Here is a 21,951-nt window from a genome sequence, read left to right on the forward strand (position 1 = left end):
GCCCCAGATCCGCTGATTGCTGAGGGGGAGGAGATGTCTACTCCATCTGATGTCTCTAAGGATCCTGTAGAGAGTGTGGAGAGTATGGAGGTGGGCAAGGAGTCACTCAAAAGAAAGGTGGAGGAGGGGGGTGCAACTCCTTTGAGTGAAAGGATCGAGGAATTTTCGAGCCCTGGGGAGGTGGTGGAGTCTTCTGCGGCTTATGACTCTGACTCCTCTACGTCCTCCAGAGGGACTGGTTATTTGGAAGGGGGTTCGGTGAAAAAACTTGCCCGAACTCTGTTGTTTACTAAAAGTGTGGAGGGCATTGGTAAGAAGAGTGTTCGGGATGCTAGGGGCACTCCGCCTCCGGGTGGGGGTGGGAGTGGGTCTGTGGGATGAAGGTCTTTTTTGTTATGTTATGTAAAAAGGAAAAATGTCTGACTTTTTTGTTATGTTATGTAAAAAGGGAAAATGTCTGTTTAGTGTGTCATGTCTGTTATATTGTCATGTCATATCGTCTGTTTTGTGTGTCATGTCTGTTATGTTGTCATGTCATGTCATTGTCATGTCATGTTTGTTTTTTGGTTTTTGTTTTTTTCTTATGAAATAGTGTAATGAGTTTTACCTTAGGTTCCTTTAACGTCCGCAGCATTAGGACGTTGACCAGAAGGTCAGCAATTTTTGATTTAATTTCTAATTATCCTTTTGATGTTTTATGTTTGCAAGAATGCTGTTTAAGTGAGGAGCCATTGGAGAGTTCATGGCCTTATGGGCCTGTGGTATGGTCTGTATCCTCGGAAAGAAATGGTGGGGTGGGAATTTTATTTAAAAGTCATGATTTTGTTATTAAAAAGGTTATTCATGTGATACAAGGCAGAATATTATTAGTTCATTTGGATTATAAGGGGGTGGGGTATAAAATTATAAATGTGTATGCTCCGACTGGGAGAAGAGAGAGAGCAGAGGTTCTTGAAAAACTTTATTTTTTTCTGGGTGGGAGGGAAAATATTTTTCTTGTAGGGGATTTTAATTGTACTATTAGGGCAGGGGATAGAAGTAGTTCAGGGGGTGGTGGGGATAGTGGGGTTGATAGCACTGGAAAACAGTTGAAAGAAATTATAAGTTTATTTGGCCTTAAAGATTCTTTTGTCGATTATAATGACGGTTCCATTGGGTATACTTATTTTAGCAACGCGGGGAATGTTTGTTCAAGGATTGATTATATTTTTGTTTCTAAAGCTTTGTGTATTATGAATTTCAGAAGAAGAAGATTACCGTTTACGGACCATGCCTGGATTGAATGTGTGGTAAGGGGGAGTGGTATGAATGAGTTTGGTAAGGGGGTGTGGAAGTTGAATGTGTCTTTGTTAGAGGATGAATGGATATTAGAGCAGTACAGGGATTGGTTTGGGAGGTGGGTGGCAAAACGGAATGAATTTTTCAGTATTGTGGAGTGGTGGGAATGGGTGAAACAACAAACTAAAAGGTTTTTCATTAAGAAGGGATGTGAGAAAGGGAGAAGGGAGAGGGAAGAGTATGAGAGATGGCAGAAGAGATTGGAATATTTGTTAGAACTCAAACGTTTAGGTATGGATGTGAAACAGGAGATCGAGGAAGCCCGTGATTGTGTGAAAGCATGTGTGGAGAGGAATGGACGGAAAATTGTGGCTCAAGCTAGAGTGGAAATAAAGGAAAAGGATGAGAAGTGTACCAAATTTTTTTTTTTTTTAAAAAAAGGCCTTTAATAAAAAAACAGAAATGGTGAGTGTATTAAAGAATGATGGAATGGAAGTGTTTGGTAAGGATGAGATTCTAGAGGAAGTATGGGAATTCTATACAGAGTTATTTACAGAGAAAGAACGGGATTGTGCATTAGAGGGAGAATGTCTGGGGAATGTAGACAAATGTTTGGTTGAGATTGACAGGGAATTTTTGAGTGAAGATATTAGGAAGAGTGAAGTGGAGGAGGCGATAAAAGGAATGAAGAATGGGAAAGTGGCTGGGAGTGATGGATTGCCTGTGGAATTTTACTCTGTGTTTTGGGATATGATTGGGAATTATGTATGGGATGTGTGTAAGGAGGTACTTGAAAGAGGGAAATTGTCCAAAAGTATGAGTGAGAGTGTGACTGTGTTGTTGTTCAAAAAGGGTGATAAAAGAGAGTTAAAAAATTGGAGGCCTATTGCGCTCCTGAATGTTGATTACAAAATAATCGCAAAAATTTTGGCAAATAGACTGAGAAGTACGATTGATTGTATGGTTGGTGAAGAACAAATGTGTGCTGTGCCTGATAGGAGGATTTCTGAATGCTTGTTGGGTTTGAGAGATATATTATGGGATTGTAAGAGTAGAAAGCAAGGTGTGGCTGTGGTGACTGTGGATTTTGAGAAAGCGTACGATAGGGTAGTGCATGATTTGATGTTTAAAGTGCTTGAGAGAATGGGAGTGCCTGAGAGAATGGTGGGTTGGATAAAAATCTTGTATAAAGATATTGTAAGTAAGATCCAAGTAAATGGATTCCTGAGTGAGGAAGTTAAAATAAAATCAGGGGTGAGACAGGGGTGTCCCCTGTCTCCAATTCTTTTTGTTTGCATGATAGAGCCATTACTTGGGATGTTTAGAAAGGATAAGATAATGCGTGGGGTGGAAGTGCCTTGGAGTAATGGGAAGGATGTTCGTGTGATTGGTTATATGGATGATATTACGGTTGTGTGTAAGTCTTTGGCTAGTACAAGACGTGCAAAATTATTGATTGATTATTTTTGTTTGATGAGTGGGTTTAAACTGAATGTTGATAAGAGTGGATGTAAGTTCTTTTGGGAGTGGAATGATTGCAATGCGTGTGGATGGCCGGTGAGAGGGGGAGGCGTGGAGGTGCTTGGTGTGATTTTTGATAATGATATGTATGGAAAAGAGAGTTGGGAGAAAGTGTTAGGGAAAGTAGTGAAAAAAACAAATTTTTGGTCTTTAAGGACTTTGTCGATGGAAGGTAGAATCTTGATTATAAAGTCTGTTATTTTACCTGTTTTATTATATGTTAATTACGTTTTTCCAGCGCCAGACAGATGTTTGGCAAGGATCATTAGGAGTATCTATGTGTTTCTTTGGAACTCAAAGATGGAGAAATTGAAGAGGAGGACTGTGGAGAAAAGCAGAATGCATGGCGGGAAAGGACTGATGAATGTGGAAGTTTTTTTGGCAGTAAAGTATGTCAGTTTTTGTGTTTCTGTAAGTAAATGTGAAAGTGTGTATGGATGTATGTTGAGATATCTAGCAGGGAATGTGCTAGTTAAATATAATTTAATGGTTAGGGACCTAAGGGTGCCCGTAAGCTTTTCGGTCCCTTGGTTTTACATGAGGATCGATAGGTGTATAAGAAGGAATCATTTGGAGAGCGTGTCTGAATGGCAGGATAGCAGAAAGGTGATGAAAGTATTAGAGATGCGTGAATCGAATGAGGCTATTGGTGGTTTGTCTGAGAATGAGTGCAGGACTGTGTGGAAGAATGTGTGCAGTAGAGAGCTGACAAATAGACAAAAAGACCTGTCATGGATGTTAGTGCATAGGTGTGTGCCAACGCGTGTGTTTCAGTGGAGAAGAAGGCTAGTGGACAGCGAAATATGTCCAAGGGAGGGATGTGGTGGGCAGGAAAATTATGTTCATCTTTTTTGGGAATGTAGTTATGCGAAGGCGGTAACATACCTGGCTTAACAAGAAGGACGTGGTGTCCGAGAAGGGGAGTTTTCGGGAAACCGTTGTGGCCATCGCTTCTCGGCCTTTTGGCTAAGATCAAGTGTAGTACCGCTCGTGAGAGAGCAGGGAAACACACGGAGGGAATAAGGGTTGAGCAGGTGGCTGGCGCGGCAAGTCAGCCGGTGCAAGATGCCATGACCCTCCGGATCTGTGCCAGGGGCTCGAGGGGGCTGAGAGCCGAGGTGCCAGAAGTGCCCTGGGAGTGGTGACCCCAGGGTGCCGTAACTCACTGGAGATGGGATCCCACTGAGTGAAAGCACTTAGCACGGTACTTCACTATCACCCCTTGAGCACACTCACCTTTAGCTTTCCGGTCTCCGGCTGTCGAGAGCTATGGGTAATTTTTATAGATCCGGCCGGATGTCCGGGCTGTATCACACAGCACACATCTTTATTTATTTAATTTAATTTTTGTCACTGTGTGTTCACTTTTCACGTGTGTTTTGTCACAAGGATTTTCTAGGTTGCGGTCGCCCTTCTGGGTGTCCCCCTAGAGGTCTAGGGGAGGCATGTGTGGCCATCAGGTTCCTTGCCTCCCTGCACCCCTGGGTCTCCTTCGGGAGATAGCCAAACCGTTTGGTACGGCTGCTCATCGGCGAACGCCTTAGCTAACGCTGGGGTGGTTGCTATGAGCGGCATTGGTCCTCTCTCTGCTTCGGCAGTGAGAGGATATTTGTCCCGAACCTTTGCAGGTGCCTTCTGGCCCGGAAGGGGAGGGAATGTGGTTGGTTGGGGGCCCATCTCTTTTTAGAGTGGGCTTGCGATAGACCGCATCCTTGTTGCACTTTTTTGTGTGGCACGTCTGCACCTTTTTGTGCACTTGGGTGAGAGCACGCTCCTCGGACTCTCAGATTAAAAAAAAAAAAAAAAAAAAATCTTGTCTTACTGAACTGCCTTGACTTGACGGCTCAGGTCCTGGGGTACCCCCTGCACTCGGCCTTTGGGCATCGGCGATTTAATTCGTCTTAAGCTCACTGCAGCTATTGGGTGTAGGGCTATTCCCCAGGAACGAGAGTGAACCTTCCTCTCGGCCTGCTGCTCGATTGTCCTGTGCCCGACGGTTTGACCGGAGAACCACTTCGATCCCGCCTGCCGACGAACGATCGACGAAGACGCCCCGGAACCCCGAGAAGGACGACGCTGAACCCCGAAGAAGCCGGCGACGAGGATTTGCATCTCTCCGCCCCTTCGACGAGGATCTTCATAGCTCCGCCCACCAGGAAAGAGCTCGACCGGGAGAAGCGATGGCCTCTTCAGCACCAGCATCGGAGATGAAGAAGACCCAGCAGAAGGAAGCGAGGAAGAGCCAGGAGGCCCGGGTCGTGGATGCCTCTTCCTCTGCCGCCCCAGCTCAGCCGACGACCAGCAAGGCTGCGGATCCAGGCGTCCCTACACTGCGGCCCTGGATGCGCACTACGGTGGCCATGCGACTGAAGAAGGTGGATGGTAGAGAGCCGGACATGTCTGAGGATGTGTTCGCTAAGAAGATGGTCCTGGACCAGGGTTTCTCCAAGGCTGAAACCCTCAGCATTTTCTTCTTCACTGGGATCTTCTATGTGACATTTGCCTCCTTCAACACCTGCAGGAGGTACTGGGAGGCGGTAAAGGCAGCGAGGCCCGAATCCCCTTTCTCTCGCTTTGTAAGCAACTGCTTAATCCAAAGGGAGGAGAGGCGGGTGACGGTTTCAATCCTTAACCCGTACATCCCAGGCAAGGACATCGCCACATTCCTTGCAAGGTACTGCACAGTGGTCAAGGAACCCTCCAAGATCCTGAGCAGCCTTGGATTCTGGACTGGCAAGTGGTCGGTGGTCGTGAGGCTCAACAGGGATGAGTCATCGGACGACGGTTTCCAGCACCTGCCTCAGGCTTTCTCTTTGGGTGACGCTCCAGGCTTCATCTATTACCCGGATATGCCGCAGATCTGCAGGAGATGCAGCAAGAAGGGTCATCAGGCGAAGGACTGCAGCGAAGATTCCTGTAGAGTCTGCCGAGTGCCGGGGCATGGGACCAAGGACTGTCCGAAGGCAAAAACCTGCAACCTCTGCGGCCATGCGGACCACAGCTACAGGGCCTGCCCCCAGAGGGAAAAGAGAACGTGGGCATCCGTGGTTGCCAAAGCTCCGACCGGCCAGCAGCCGGCCGTAGCCCAAGCAGCGCAGAAGCCCAAGGAGAAGGAGAAGAAGAAGAAGGAGGGTAAGAGGACGACGGCCCCTAACCCTCCCCCCACCCCCGCCCTCCCTACCCCTTCCCCCTCCCCTCCTTCCCCCCCTCCCCCCTCTCCCTCCCCGCCCACCCCCACTGAGGAATCCCTCCCCTATCCCATTGCCTCAGTGGGTCCCCTGTCCCCCGCCCCTACCCCCACCCTCCCACCCCACTCCCCCAACCCAGCAGCACTAACCTTTCCTCCCGCTGCTGTGGTTCTCTCCTTGGAGGATTTTCCCCCTCTTGTCCCCACAGTGGTTCCCGACAGGAAGAGGAAAGTGAGGGACAGCCCATCGGCTGAGACCTCCAAGAAAAAGATCATCGAGGTCTGCGAAGATGACCTCCCGGAGGAAAGCGACATGGATCAGGTGGTGGAGAATCTGGTTGACGAACCGGAGGCTTTCGACTTCGAGGACGTCCCAGAGAATGCACACCTGAAAGAGGCGCTGGAGGAGTGCATACGGGAATGGGTCGGGCCGGCGGGCCCCGAAGAAGAGGATCCGCCCGACCGGAGTGGTATCGTATGAGTCTGTGACTAACCCTTTTCTTTTCTCCCCATGGCTAATCTTTCCATCTTTAGCTTAAATGTGCGGAGTATGAGAGATAGGTCTAGATTCCAGACAGTTCTTTCGTTTTTAAATGCTCAGTTGTGCGATGTGTATATGTTGCAGGAATGTGCTCTGTCCTCTTCTAGGTCCTACAACCATCTGGCCAGGCAGTGGTCCCACGGTCCCTCCTACTGGTCCGGCGGGGGCGACTGTAAGTCCGCAGGGGTCGCCATCCTGATCAGGGGAGGCAACTTTACACTTGATTCTGTTCAGGAGCTTGTCTGTGGCAGATTGCTAATTGCAGACGGCTCTTGGGCGGGGGAGCCCGTAAGGCTCATCAATGTGTATGCCTCTCCTGAGAAGGGTGCGCGTCTGGAACTATTCCAGGCCCTGCGGGCCCAGCTCGCAACCTCCAGGGCTGTAGTGTTGGGTGGGGACTTCAACTGCCCCATTGAAGCGGACGGACGCAGTTCTGGGACATCTGTCAAGTTGGATGTCACATCCAAACTGCTCATCGAGATGGTGACTGAAGCATCCTTGCAGGACGTTGTTGGGTCCATCGGGAACGGCTCTGTTAATTATACATGGAGCCGCCCCGATGGCTCGCTCCGTTCTCGGATTGACTTTGTGTTTGCCTCTCGAGCAGTCAGGCAGACTAGGCACTCTATGGTTCCCTGCTTCTTCTCTGACCACAGGGCCATTCTGTTTCAAGGGGTTCTGGGCCATGGTTTCCCATCTGGCCCAGGCTCTTGGAAGCTGAATTGTGCTCTGCTGGCTCAGGAGGAGGTTCTGGAGGAGCTTAGAGAGGCCTACATCGTATGGCGCAACGATAAATGTATGTTTGAGCGTGTTAGTGATTGGTGGGAATTTGTTAAGGTTCAATTTCGCAGTTTCTTTCAGGCCAAGAGTCGTCAACAGGCGTGCGGAAGAAAGAGGGACTTCAGGAGGCTGCAGCGCGAGCTGCGGTCACTGCAAGACCTTCTCCGGTGCGGCTGGGACGTGAAGGAGGAGCTGGAGGAGACCAAAAAGAGCTTGCAAAGGCACTTTGAGGAGGAATCCAAGCGAATCGTCTTCCGTTCCAAGGTGGAGAACCTGGAGAAGGGTGAGAAATGTAACTCGTTCTTTTTCAGGAAACTCCACGCCGGCCACACGCCCCTGACTGAGCTGCGGGATGAGACCGGAAGCTTGCGGAAGGGCAAAGAGGACGTGATGGGGGTTGTCACCAGCTTCTACCGCAGCCTCTACGCCCCGAAGACCACCGACTCCGAAGTGGCCGACGAGTTCCTGTCAGGTATCACTAACGTTGTTGATCCCGCAGGTGCGTCGGCCATGGACGCCCCCTTGACGGTGGGGGAGCTGCTCTCTGCCGCTAAATCCTTTAGGCCTGGCAGGACCCCGGGCAGTGATGGTCTCCCAGCGGAGCTCTATGTAGCGCTGGGGGATCTCATTTGCCCGGACCTGTTGGAGCTGTACGAGGAGATGGTGGTGGAGGGCAGAATGCCTCCGTCGTTGAGGGAGGGTACGATCACGATCCTGTATAAGCGGAAGGGGGAGAGATGTGACTTGAAAAATTGGCGTCCCATCTCTCTCTTGAACGTGGACTACAAGATCCTCGCCAAGGTGCTGGCCAACCGGCTGAAGAAGGTCATCGGTCAGGTCGTCCATCTGGACCAGACCTGTGGCATTCCCGGCCGCAGGATCGCAGACAGCCTCGCCCTAGTGAGGGACACGGTCCATTACATCCAAAGCCGCCGTGCACACGCGGCCCTGGTCAGCCTTGATCAGGAGAAGGCTTTCGACCGGGTCTCTCACGAGTTCATGGGCAGGGCACTGCGTAGGTTAGGACTTGGTGATATGTTTTGTCGTTTTGTTAACGTGATGTATTTTGATATTTTCAGCAGGGTACTGGTGAACGGCTGGAAGACTGACCCCTTTCCGGTTCTCTCTGGGGTCAGACAAGGCTGCCCTCTCTCACCTCTCCTTTTTGTTTGTGTTATAGAATCCTTCGCGGAGGCTATATGGCAGAACGGAGAGATCAGAGGGATCACCGTACCCGGACCCGATCGACACGAGGTCAAGTGCTCGCTGTACATGGACGACGTGACCGTCTTCTGCGCTGACCAGCGTTCGGTGACCGCACTCGTCCAGACCTGCGAGAAGTTCGGAAAGGCTTCAGGGGCAAAGGTCAACTGCGGGAAGTCGGAGGCTATGCTCTTCGGGGAGTGGCACCTGGCTTCCTCCGCCCCCTTCCCGTTTACCATCAAACCGGACTTCATCAAGATCCTTGGAGTCTGGTTCGGAAAGGAAGGCGCGGCCCTCAAGTCCTGGGAAGAGCGATTGGCTAAGGTCAATACGAAGATCGGGCTGTGGAGCCTCAGACACCTCACCATTGAGGGCAAAGCATTGGTCCTGAGGAACGAAGTTCTGCCTGTGCTCCAGTACACCGCACAGGCCTGGCCCCCCCATGTCACCGTCTGCAGGGCCATCACCAGGACCGTGTTTCGTTTCATCTGGGGCTCCAAAATGGACAGAGTGAAGCGCTCCGTGATGTACAAGGAACCCCGCAAGGGCGGAAAAGGTGTTCCGGATATCCCTACCTTGCTGCGGGCAGCCTTCGTATGTGACTGTGTGCGGAGGACTCTGCAACAGAAGAATGGCTCTGCGGGCAGGTCCATGTCTCGCCTGTTCCTCCTCCCCCTCTGGAGGGGTCTGAGCTGGGACAAGTGGGACAGCTCCATCCCTTACAACTGGCACACTCCCTGGTTCTACGGGGGCGTCGTCAAGTTTGTGAGGGAACACCAACTGGAGGGACTCAAGCCCGACTTGTGGAAGCCAAAAACTGTCCACAAGCTCATCAGAGCACAGGACTCTATGGAGCTCGTTCCAGGGCTCACTGCGGCCACCGCAGAGACTGTATGGACTAATGTGGCTTCGGCGAAGTTGACCAACGGGCACAAGGACTTGTCTTGGATGGCCATTCAGGGGGGACTGCCCTTGAGGTCATTCATGCATGCCCGCAACCTGTGCAAAACGCGGTACTGCCCCCGGTGCCCCTTCGTGGAGGAAACATCTTTGCACCTCTTTTGGCAGTGTCCGTTTGCTCAGGGCCTGTTGGACGCCCTGGAACTTGAACTCAGTGACTATGTGCCCAGGAACAGGCTAACGCACTGCGCGGTGCTGTACGGCCTGTTCCCTGGGAATTTCGGCGATGAGGCAACCCGGGAGGCCTGGCGCCTTATGAACTGTTTTAAGGACGCTATATGGCTTGCCAGGAACCGCCTCATTCTGAAGAAGGAGAGGATGTCCTTTCTGGACTGCCGCAGGCTGGTCCACAGCCTGCTCAGAGACTATTCCATCATGGACAGATCGGACCAGGAAGAAGAGGATTGATACCCCTCTCCTTCCCCCTCTCCCCTTGTGTTGTGTTGTCTTTCAATAAAGCTTCGGGCCTGTGATTCCCCTCCCTACCCCCCTCTTCCCCCCCCCCCCCCTTACCCCATCACTTGTCTGTATTGCTTTATTGTTTGTTGTTTTAGGATTGTTAAGGTATGCTGGAATGTTAGTGTAGCGGGTGGTATGATGTATAGCGTAGGGAGCCTGTGCTGTATGTTGTACCATGGTGCTGAGTATGTTTTGTCTTATTTATTGAACTGTGCTGCGTCACAGTTTATGTATGCCTGACGACGACTGATTGTAATAAAGATATTTTCAATCAAAAAAATCTACAGGAGATCTGGTCAGAAGGTGCCTGGGGTACCCGACCTGTCGGCCTTGGAGGATTGTCTCCTTGCAGCTATAGGCAGGCGGATTAGTCCCCAGGCAACGGGAAGCGATCCACCTACCTGCGGTCAGCGGGTGAGGTGTTTCTGTCGAGTTTCTTTTTCCTGCACAGAGTCTTTCGCTATTGCTGGACTTGAGAATATGGAGTCTACAAACCAGGATGGGTCGAATTTTGGAGAAGTGCCATCGTATGCCCGAATCCGTAACGGTGTGCGGTTTATGCTGAGAGACCCGGAGAAAAAGGCGATGGGACTTTCGTTTGTGGTCGAGGAACTTCTATTCAAGTTGCTTGATGTTCGGAAGGACCAGATCTTGGCAATGCTCGAATTTCCTAAGAGAGGATGCTACGACCTAGTGTTGAACTCCGAGGAGGACTACTGCTGTCTAATGGGTAAGCTAGACGGTGTGAAAGGAAATGTTTTGCTGAACGGAATTGACATACTATCTCATTTTCCGAGGAGGGAGCGTTTACTGACGGTTCGAATGTACAGTCCGTACATCTCAGAGGAGGAAATATCCACCTTCTTGTCAAGGTTTTGTGAAGAGGTCATCCCCAAAGGCAAAGTTTTAAACCAATACGGGTTATGGACAATGAAAAGAAGATTTGCTGTCAAGTTTAAAGAGCTGGAGGATGGAAGCTTGTGTGTTCCGCCAGGACGATTTAAAATAGGTCATGTTAATGGAGACCTATTCTTTGCTGGGATGGAGGACTTTTGCAGAAATTGCAAAAAATATGGACATTTGAAAGAAAATTGTGCAGAAATATGGTGTAGGAAATGTCAAAAAGAAGGACATTCATTTGATTCATGTGACCAAAAAAAATTGTGTCATTTATGTGGTAGTACTGAACATTTGTATGCTGCATGCCCGGTTAAAAAGAAACGGGGGAGGGAGAAGGAGGAAGGACAGGAAGCAGCTAGGGAAACTGAGAGTTCCCAACGGGAGGGAAGTACGGACCTCGCTGTAAAGCGAGGTCCAAGGAGTGTAGAGAAAAAGAAAACCGTAAGACCTCTTTCAGAAGAAGAGAAAAAAGACTATGTGACAGTGCCAAAAACTATTTGGGAGCAGATAGAGGTTTTGGAGAGAGATCTTTTTCTCTCTTGTTTGCACGAAAAAGTAGCGTTACATCTAGAAAGATATGGGAAAAGGTTCTTTGAAAGTTATAAGGTACCCCCAGAAGTTATTAGACGGTTTGAAGAATCAGGTTCAAAGTCTATGACTATGATACGTATTTTGTCATACTTTGCTTACAAAGGAGGTATGAGAAATTGAATATGTGGGATATGATTAAGAATTTGATTTGTTATTGTTATGTTTTGGTTTAATAATTTTATTTCTTGTTTTGTTTGTTTAAATTTCTGTAAATACAAGAATTTGTTTTAAATAAAAGTGTTGTTATCCCTTTATGGGATAGTCAACTAAAAAAAAAAAAAAAAAATCTGCTGCACTTGGTGAGGAGAAGGCGATACTCTGCGTGATGGCAGCGACATACCCAACAGCGCCTAACACAGTGCGGCTGTATATTCCAGTGGAGAAGAAAAGCGTGTGGACCATTGTGGACGTGCAGGCCGGCATTATCGAGAATACTTTAAAGATGGAACGTCAGGATATCTTTTGTGTACAGTCGTTTCCTACCCTGGGCTTTTACGACATTTCTTTTGTTTCTTTGAACGCCTTCAGAACTTGCTTCACCCGGTGCCAAGAGCTGGCTGACCACCCAAAGCTGCAAGGTTGCAAGTTTGTGGCAGGACAACAAAAGAAACAGCGTGTTCCGGTAACGGTACAGATGTATAATCCCTTCGTCAGGGAGGAGGAGATTACAGCTTTTCTCTCAAGGTACTGTACCTATGTTTCCCCCGGGGAAAAGAGGAAAAATGTTTTGGGTACATTCAACGGACTGAGGCGATATTGGGTGGAGTTCAGTTTGGTGGAGGGGGGGATAGATGGAACTGTTCACCCTCCACAGATGTTCTCAATCGGGCCAAATAGAGGCAATCTGTTTTACCCGGGGCAACCGGAGTTTTGCAGGGACTGTTTTACCTTCGGTCACTTAAAAAAGGACTGTACGACAGGACAAGTCTGCAGGAATTGCCTCAAAACAGGACACAGAACAGCAGACTGTGACGCTGCAAGAAGGTGTCACCTTTGTAATTCCACTGACCACCTGGCTAGACAGTGTCCTGGTGTGGACAAACAAAAAATGTCCTACGCCAGTGTGGTGAGTGGGGACCTTTTTGTGGAGCCGCGTTTGGCGGATGAGGGTGGTGGGAATACTGCTCCAAAAAATGATACTGTAGTGGAGCCTGTGTCCTATGGGCCCCCTGATCCCCTTGTGGCAGAGGGGGAAGGTGGTTCTGCCATTTTGGAAGAACCTGAAATGGAAGTTGATAAGGCTTCCTTACAGAGGAAGGCGCCAGAACTTTCCCCAAGTCCCAGCCAAATTATTGAGGAATTTCCAAGTCCTTCAGTAGAGGGGGAGGACTCCTCAGGCCTGGACTCTGATGCCTCCTCCTTGGACAGTTAAAGTTTTCTGGAGAAAAAAATCTGTGTCCAAGCTTTCAAAAACTTTGTGCATTAAAAAAAGTGCTGAGGAGGTTAAAAAGGGCAGAGCGGATTGGGAGGGGATGCAGGGGGTACAGGAGAGTGCCGCTGAGAAAAAGGAAAGTAACCGTGCTCGTGCGCCAGTAAGAGGGAAAGCTGCCAAAAAGAGTGATACATGATTTTTTGTGTGGTTTTTTTCATTGTTTCCTTTTGGTTTTTTTTTTTTTTCCTTTTTTCTTTCCCCCTTTTAGGTACTCCAGATGTGTTTGCCACTAACTATTAGCTCCTTGAATGTCAGGAGTATTAAGTCTGCTGAGAGGAGAGCAGCCATTTTTAATTCCTTTTCCATTTCACAGAGCGAGATTTTTTGTTTGCAAGAGTGTGGCATACTGGAGGAACCTGGTGTGGCTAAATGGTTAAAAGGCCCTAGTGTGTGGTCCACCAGCAGTCACAGGAATGCTGGGGTGGGGGTTTTATTTAAAGGTTATAATTTTGTTATTAAGAAAATAATCCATGTTATACAGGGGAGAGTCCTGTTAATTTATCCAGCATTTCTTCCCTCTCCTTTCTATCAGGAGGGGCATAAACATTCAAAAGCTTAAATAAAACACCATTTTTCTCAAAATAAATTGTTTTTTTTTCTAGGTGGACAGGAAAATATCATTTTAGTTGGGGATTTTAATTGTATCCTCCAGGAGGGGGATAGAGTGGGTAGTGGGAGGCTGGTGGAGAAAAGTGGGAAACAGTTGAAGGAGTTAATTTCTGTGTTTGGGTTACAAGATGCTTTTGTTGAATGTAATGATGGGTCTAGGGGTTTTACTTATTTTAGTGATAAGGGGAATATAAGTTCACGTATTGATTTTTGTTTTTTTTCCAGGTTTTTACAAATTAAGAGTTTTGTTTTAAGGCGTTTGCCTTATACTGATCATGCAATGCTGGAGTGCTGTGTGAGTGTGAAGAGTGATTGCTGGTATGGAAAGGGTGTGTGGAAACTAAACATCTCGTTAGGCTAGGTTCACACTGCGTTTTCAGCATCCGTTTAACGCATCCGTTTTTTTGCAAAAAACGCATGAAAAACGGATTGCAAAAAACGGATTCATTTGTGTGCATCCGTTTTTCCATTGACTTCCATTATAAAAAAAAAACGGATCCGTTTTTTTTGGCGGACCAAAACGGACCAAAAAACATTGCTGACCCTATTTTTCTGGACGTTAAAAAAAACGGATCCGTTAAACGGATGCTGAAAACGCAGTGTGAACCTAGCCTTACTGGAGGATGAGTGTGTGTGTGAAAGGTATTGTGAATGGTTTAAGAAGTGGCTGGAAAAAAAGAGTGAATTCACAAGTGTGACTGAATGGTGGGAGTGGGTTAAACTACAAACTAAGAGGTTTTTTATTAAGGTGAGTTGTGAAAAAGCAAAAAAAGAAAGGGAAGAATATGAGATGTGGCAGATTAGATTGGAATATTTGGAATGTTTACAAAAAGGTGGGATGGAGGTGAAAAAAGAAATATATGATACAAGGGAAAGGGTGCGGGATTGTTTGCAAGAAAAAGGTAAAAAAATTATTGCACAAGCCAGAATGGTGGTGAAGGAGGAAGATGAAAAATGCACTAAATTTTTTTTCAAAAAAGCCTATGGTAAAAAAAGAGGGAATGGTGAGTGTGATAGGTGTGAATGGGGATGAAGTGAGTGGTAAAGACAAGGTGTTAGATGAAGTTTGGAAGTTTTATTCACATTTATTTTCAGAAAAGCAAAGAGTGAGTGATCAGGAAGAAGAGTGCTTGGAATATATTGAAGGATGTCTGGGAATGGAAGATAGAGAATGGCTGAGTAGAGATATAGGTATGGATGAGGTAGAGACTGTGGTAAAAAAATATGAAGAAAAGGAAAGTGGCTGGGAATGATGGGTTGCCTGTAGAATTTTATTGTAAGTTTTGGGAGTTGATTGGTACACATGTGTATGAGGTATGTAAGGATGTGTTGGAGAGAGGGTGTTTGTCACAAAGTATGAGTGAGAGTGTGGTTATTTTATTATTTAAAAAAGGAAACAAAAAGGATTTAAAAAACTGGAGGCCAATAGCGCTCTTAAATTGTGACTACAAAATTATAGCAAAACTTATTGCAGATAGATTGAAGAATGTAGTTGATAAAATGGTGGGTGAAGAGCAAGTGTGTGCGGTTCCTGGAAGACAGATTCATGAATGTTTGATGAGTGTGCGTGATGTGTTGTATGACTGTAAGGATCGAAAACAACCAATAGCAGTGGTGGCGGTGGACTTTGAAAAAGCGTATGACAATGTCAATCATAATTTTATGTTTAGTGTGTTGAGAAAGATGGGTGTGCCTGAGCGAATGATTGCGTGGATTGGAGTATTGTACAGTAATATTGCTAGTAAAGTGCAGGTGAATGGATGTTTGACTGAGAATGTGGATATAAGGTCTGGTGTGAGGCAGGGGTGTCCCCCGTCTCCTATATTATTTATCTGTGTGATTGAACCGTTGCTGGGAATGATAAGGAGAGACAAGATTATGCGTGGTGTGGAAGTGCCTGGGAGTGATGGGAGAGATGTAAGAGTGATTGCTTATATGGATGACGTGACTATTGTGTGCAAGAGTCAAGCGAGTTTGAGGAGAGCGAAGTTGCTGATTGAATGTTTTTGTTTGGTGAGTGGCTTTAAACTGAATGTAAGTAAGAGTGGATGTAAATGTTTTGGTGTCTGGAATGAGATTGAGTCGTGTGGCTGGCCTATTTTGGAAGGAGGTGTGAAAATTTTGGGAATTATTTTTGATTATGAGTTATATGGGAAACAGAGTTGGGAAGATGCCCATAACAGGATAAAGAAAAAAATAGATTTTTGGTCTCTGAGGACTTTGACAATAGAAGGAAGGGTGCTTATAATTAAGTCTGTTTTTTTCCTATTCTTTTATATATTAATAATGTCTTTCCAGCTCCGGATAGACTTTTGAAAAGAATTATTAGGTTGATTTTTTTTTTTTTTTGGAATTCTCGGATGGAAAAATTAAGTCGCCAAAAGGTTATGAAAGTAAGGAAAGATAGTGGGAAAAATCTTGTCAATATAGAAGATTTTTGACTGTGAAGTATGTAAGTAATTGTGTGAGATTGAGTAAGAAAGAGAGTGTGGCTGGTTGTATGTTGAAGTATTTGTCTGGGAGTGTGTTAAAAAAATTTAATTTACATAAGGTGGATTTAAAGAAACCTTGCAGATTTAGTGCTCCGTGGTTTTATGTTCGGATCGAAAGATGTATTAGGAGGAATAATTTGAGTGATATGAATGTGGAGATGTGGTGTGACAGTAAGGCTAGGTTTACACTGCGTTTTCAGCATCCGTTTAACGGATCCGTTTTTTTTAACGTCCAGAAAAATAGGGTCAGCAACGTTTTTTGGTCCGTTTTGGTCCGCCAAAAAAAACGGATCCGTTTTTTTTTTATAATGGAAGTCAATGGAAAAACGAATGCACACAAATGAATCCGTTTTTTGCAATCCGTTTTTCATGCGTTTTTTTCAAAAAACGGATGCGTTAAACGGATGCTGAAAACGCAGTGTGAACCTAGCCTAAGAAGGTAATGAAAGTGTTGGAATTGAGAGAATGTGTTGAGCATATAGGGGGACTGAATGAAATAGAAAGTGTGGAAACTTGGAAGAATGTGAATGAAAAAGACCTAACGAATAGGCAAAAGGATATTGCGTGGATGGCTGTGCATGGATGTTTGCCGACTAGAGTGTTTCAGAGAAGAAGAGGATTGGTTGATAGTGAGGTCTGTCCGAAAGAGAGATGTGGGAGTTATGAGAGTGTTGTGCATGTGCTATGGGAGTGTGATTATGCCAAGGATGTATGGAAAAGTATGGGGAGAATGATAAAGGGTTTGACTGGTATTGAGGTGCTGACTTATTGTATGATGATGTATGGTTTGTGTGGTGTGGATAGGAAAAAAGCTAGGATATTGTGGTTGATTGTGAACTGTGTGAAAGAATCCTTATGGGATGTAAGGAATATTTTAGTCTTCAAAAAAAGCAAAATTGAAGTGGATGATTGCATGGGCATTATTCGTAGCAAAATATATTTGTATTTTTTGTTGGACAAAAAAAGGTATGGTACCGATGCGGAAGGTATCTGGAAGTTTAAAAAGTGGAAAGCATGGTTTTCATGAAGTCTGGTTTTTGTATATGGTTTTTTAATATTATTATTATGTAAGGTATAATGATGAATATTATGCTGGTTTTCTTTTCTGTATTTCAAGATGTTTAGTTATTTGCTACATTGCTTTCTTTTGAACTTGTTTTGTAACTTCACTTTATGATACCGTGTTAATAAAAGAATTAAAAAAAAATCTGTTCTTATCAGTTTAATATCTGATACGTCCCCTATCTGGGGACCATATATTAAATGGATTTTTAGAACAGGGAGATGGAAAAAGAGCTTGCTCTGTCCTCTCCAGGCATTGACCTGGTATTGCAGTGCCTCCAGGTTCAGTGCACCCCCTAATGAGTTTGCAAAAAACAGAGGAAAAGAAGGAAGAAGAAAACAAGGCGGCTGCACCTGAAACTACTGTGTTGCAAGAAACATCCCTCGAGTGTGTTGTGCGCAGGTGGACCGACCCCGAAAAAGTAGCCCGAGTGTGGCTAAGAAAAGTTTGTTTGTCCAAGACTTGCTGGCCTCTGTTGCCATGGCAACCAACTGCCAGACTGGTTTACAACTTGGCCGCCGGGCCAGTGCTGGTGATGTCATCGCGGGACGTGATGTCATCAAGGCTCTGCTGATATACACAGCTGCCAGCAAAACAAGCAGCTCAGTTGCAGCAGGTCAAGCAACCAAGCAGGTAGGTGGAAAGGTAGGTGCCGTTTATTAAACCGTTTCCTTTGGATTTCCTGGTGGCCAATGTATCCTGCTGATGCTGCCTACGGCTCCAGCTGGGAGAATTCACCCTCCATGTTCTTTGATAAATAAATACTAATAGGTAGCTAGCTAGCCACAGATACAGCCAGCCAGTTACAGAGACAGCCAGCCACAGAGATAGCTGCACACATGCATGCATGCATGCATGCCAGCCAGCCACAGAGATAGAGACAGAGACATGTATGTCTGCCATACATCAGGTGGAAGCAGACGCAGTGTGATTGGGGGTGGAGCTATGCAGATTTGAGAGCAGAAAGGAAGACAGAGGCAGTGCTAGGCAATAGAAGATGCAGTGTGACAGCACGTCCGGGCCGCCATATGAGAGGGTGGAGCGCAAAGGGTATGGCTTCTCCTTAGCAAGAAGCAGCGGGTGTCCGAGAAGGGGACTTTTCGGCAAACCTTTGTGGCCATCGCTTCTCGGCCTTTTGGCTAAGATCAAGTGTAGTGCTGTTTATTCGTATCCAGCGTTCGGTGACCGCACTCGTCCAGACCTGCGAGAAGTTCGGAAAGGCTTCAGGGGCAAAGGTCAACTGCGGGAAGTCGGAGGCTATGCTCTTCGGGGAGTGGCACCTGGCTTCCTCCGCCCCCTTCCCGTTTACCATCAAACCGGACTTCATCAAGATCCTTGGAGTCTGGTTCGGAAAGGAAGGCGCGGCCCTCAAGTCCTGGGAAGAGCGATTGGCTAAGGTCAATACGAAGATCGGGCTGTGGAGCCTCAGACACCTCACCATTGAGGGCAAAGCATTGGTCCTGAGGAACGAAGTTCTGCCTGTGCTCCAGTACACCGCACAGGCCTGGCCCCCCCATGTCACCGTCTGCAGGGCCATCACCAGGACCGTGTTTCGTTTCATCTGGGGCTCCAAAATGGACAGAGTGAAGCGCTCCGTGATGTACAAGGAACCCCGCAAGGGCGGAAAAGGTGTTCCGGATATCCCTACCTTGCTGCTGCGGGCAGCCTTCGTATGTGACTGTGTGCGGAGGACTCTGCAACAGAAGAATGGCTCTGCGGGCAGGTCCATGTCTCGCCTGTTCCTCCTCCCCCTCTGGAGGGGTCTGAGCTGGGACAAGTGGGACAGCTCCATCCCTTACAACTGGCACACTCCCTGGTTCTACGGGGGCGTCGTCAAGTTTGTGAGGGAACACCAACTGGAGGGACTCAAGCCCGACTTGTGGAAGCCAAAAACTGTCCACAAGCTCATCAGAGCACAGGACACTATGGAGCTCGTTCCAGGGCTCACTGCGGCCACCGCAGAGACTGTATGGACAAATGCGGCTTCGGCGAAGCTGACCAACGGGCACAAGGACTTGTCTTGGATGGCCATTCAGGGGGGACTGCCTTTGAGGTCATTCATGCATGCCCGCAACCTGTGCAAAACGCGGTACTGCCCCCGGTGCCCCTTCGTGGAGGAAACATCTTTGCACCTCTTTTGGCAGTGTCCGTTTGCTCAGGGCCTGTTGGACGCCCTGGAACTTGAACTCAGTGACTGTGTGCCCAGGAACAGGCTAACGCACTGCGCGGTGCTGTACGGCCTGTTCCCTGGGAATTTCGGCGATGAGGCAACCCGGGAGGCCTGGCGCCTTATGAACTGTTTTAAGGACGCTATATGGCTTGCCAGGAACCGCCTCATTCTGAAGAAGGAGAGGATGTCCTTTCTGGACTGCCGCAGGCTGGTTCACAGCCTGCTCAGAGACTATTCCATCATGGACAGATCGGACCAGGAAGAAGAGGATTGATACCCCTCTCCTTCCCCCTCTCCCCTTGTGTTGTGTTGTCTTTCAATAAAGCTGTTTATTCGTATCCGGCACTGCCTTGGTCTGGTCCGAAGGTGCTCCGGTACCCTCTCTCTGCCTTGGGGGATCGTCCTTTCCCTTGTGGTGGGACTTAACCCCCTTGCAGCTATTGGGAGAGAGGCTTAGTCCGGGGCAACGAGTTGCGACCCCCCCCCCCCCCCAACCTCTGACTGCCGGCGGGCATAAGAGGAATTTGGTTACATTGCATTGTAACGTGGCTATCTGACGCACAAACCCATCATGGATTTTGATTCAGATGGGATACCCGTCTTCGGAACACTGTTCGAGTCATCGTGACAGAAGAAAAGGCGACATCCTGCGGATTGAAATACTTGGTGGAGACTTGGAGATGTTTTTAATATCCAGAAGCGGGAGATCCTGGCCATGCAAGACTACCCCAAGAGAAGAACCTACGACATTACCTTTACGCAAGGTGGCATTTTCCAGGATCTAATGGCGGCAATCCCTGACAAAAAAGACCCCAGATTGCAAGGTTTTAAATTTGTAGAGCACGTTTTAGATATCTCCAAGCTGATTGTTGTGAAGATGTATTGTCCATTTGCTGACCTAGAAGAAATCAAATCGTTTTTATCCGCTTATTTTAAATCAGTTCAATGTGTGGGAAAAATTATGAATGAAGTTGGAGTCTGGACTTCAAAATGGAGATTTAGAGTTACATGTTTTAAAGATGCTGCTTTTCCCGGAGGAGTCAAATTGCCGCCAGCCCGCTTCAAACTTGGTGAAATGACAGGGGATATTTATTTTGCCGGAATGCCACCATTTTGCAGGTTTTGTCATTTGTACGGTCACACCAAGGAGGATTGCAGCTGCACCTGTAGGAATTGTGGCAGCTCCTCTCATGACATCAGACAGTGTCCAATGGGGAAAACTTGCAGGAACTGCCACCGAGTTGGTCATTTATTCGCTTTTTGCCCCTACAGAAGCCGGCCAACGGGGAAGCCTGAGCAACAGCCAAAGGGTCCAAAGCAGCCGGAAGACCAACCAGCCCCCCCACAGGGAGAGGAAGCAGAAGGAGAAGGTATGGATACATCTGAAGCCCCCCTCCAAACAGGTGTTGACGGCCCTAAGGAAAGAAGGGCAAAGCGTAGAGCCAGCGGTCAGCCGACGGGGAAACCTCCCCAGGCATCTGGGGCCGCGGACACCCCGGTGGAGGCTGACCAGGGGCTGCGGCCTAGCACAGGCCCACCTGTCCCTGAGGCAGAGGACCCAGGCGGAGCAGCGGTTACAAAAAGACGCAAAGCGTACTCGGAGGTGGTAAAAGGGGAGCCGATGGTAGTACCGGAAGGGAACCCAGTGGACGCTCCCCTTAGGGTGCCACCAAAAGCCTCTCCCCCTCCTTGCCAGGTGGGGGAGCCAGAGGCAACCACCTCCGAGATGAGCGAAATCCCTGAGTGTGAGATGCCGGCCCCGGCGGAGGGGCCGGAAGGTGAAACCGCTGCTCAAACAGTGCCCATGGAGTCGGTATGGGGTCCTTATACAGTAACTGCCCCAGGTGTGGAGGGGGGGCATTTGAGCGACGCAAGCTCCTCTCCCGCATCCATACTAACAGTTGATTCCGAAGCGGGGGGCTACGAGAGCTCGAGTGGGGTCTCCGGCTTCGCTGAGGACTGCTGAGGCTAAGCTCAGGCAGAAGATTGTTTTATTTTTTCATCACCTCCATGGCAGAATTGTCCGGACTGTCTTTTAACGTGAGAAGCCTGCATTCTAAGACGAGAAGAGCTGCCCTTTTTAATTATTTGTCTGTTTTTAACCGCCACAGTTTTTTTCCTACAGGAGTGCTGCATCTCACATAGCAAAGACTACAAAAAATACAAAGAAGATTGGAAACCCAGACCATCTGTCTGGTCCGGGTCAAACGAGTCCAAATCCGCAGGTGTCGCCATTTTATTTAAGGGAAACGTTTTAATTGAAAGTTTTAATGAAATTTTACCAGGCAGAATTTTATTGGTCAAAGCTTTTATAGATGGTATTAGATGGCAGTTTTTAAATTTTTATGGTTCGCCAGATAAGAACGAAAGAATGAATATGCTGGAAATTTTACCTCTTTTTTTAAATGATTCGGATCCACTGATTTTAGCAGGGGATTTTAATTGTATTTTAAAGGGGGAACGCCGGTTTTCTAATAGTACGAGCAGAAATTATGACAAGACCTCTGGTATGTTGAAAAATGTCGTTATAGATTTTAGATTAACTGATGTTTTTAAAAAAATGCAACAGCAACTTACCAGAGGAAGCCGGCGTGACCTAGGGTAACCAGGAACTGTAGCTCCAGGATTGATTTTATATTTTGTTCTTATCGGATACTGCCTTTTAAATGTGATCTTATGCCTAATGTTTTATCTGACCATAAGTTATTATCTTTTAAAGTAAAATGTGATAAAGAAAAGAAAGTGGAGAAGAGAGCCTGGAAACT

At 47.4% G+C, this 21,951-nt stretch overlaps 1 pseudogene; it reads left to right on the forward strand.

Moving 5' to 3' along the window:
- Positions 1-17,089: 17,089 nt before the first annotated feature.
- Positions 17,090-17,313, forward strand: LOC138773533 (U2 spliceosomal RNA; annotated as a pseudogene).
- Positions 17,314-21,951: the final 4,638 nt, after the last annotated feature.

This window comes from Dendropsophus ebraccatus, chromosome 14, assembly GCF_027789765.1.
Source record: "Dendropsophus ebraccatus isolate aDenEbr1 chromosome 14, aDenEbr1.pat, whole genome shotgun sequence".
Lineage (NCBI taxonomy): Eukaryota > Metazoa > Chordata > Amphibia > Anura > Hylidae > Dendropsophus > Dendropsophus ebraccatus.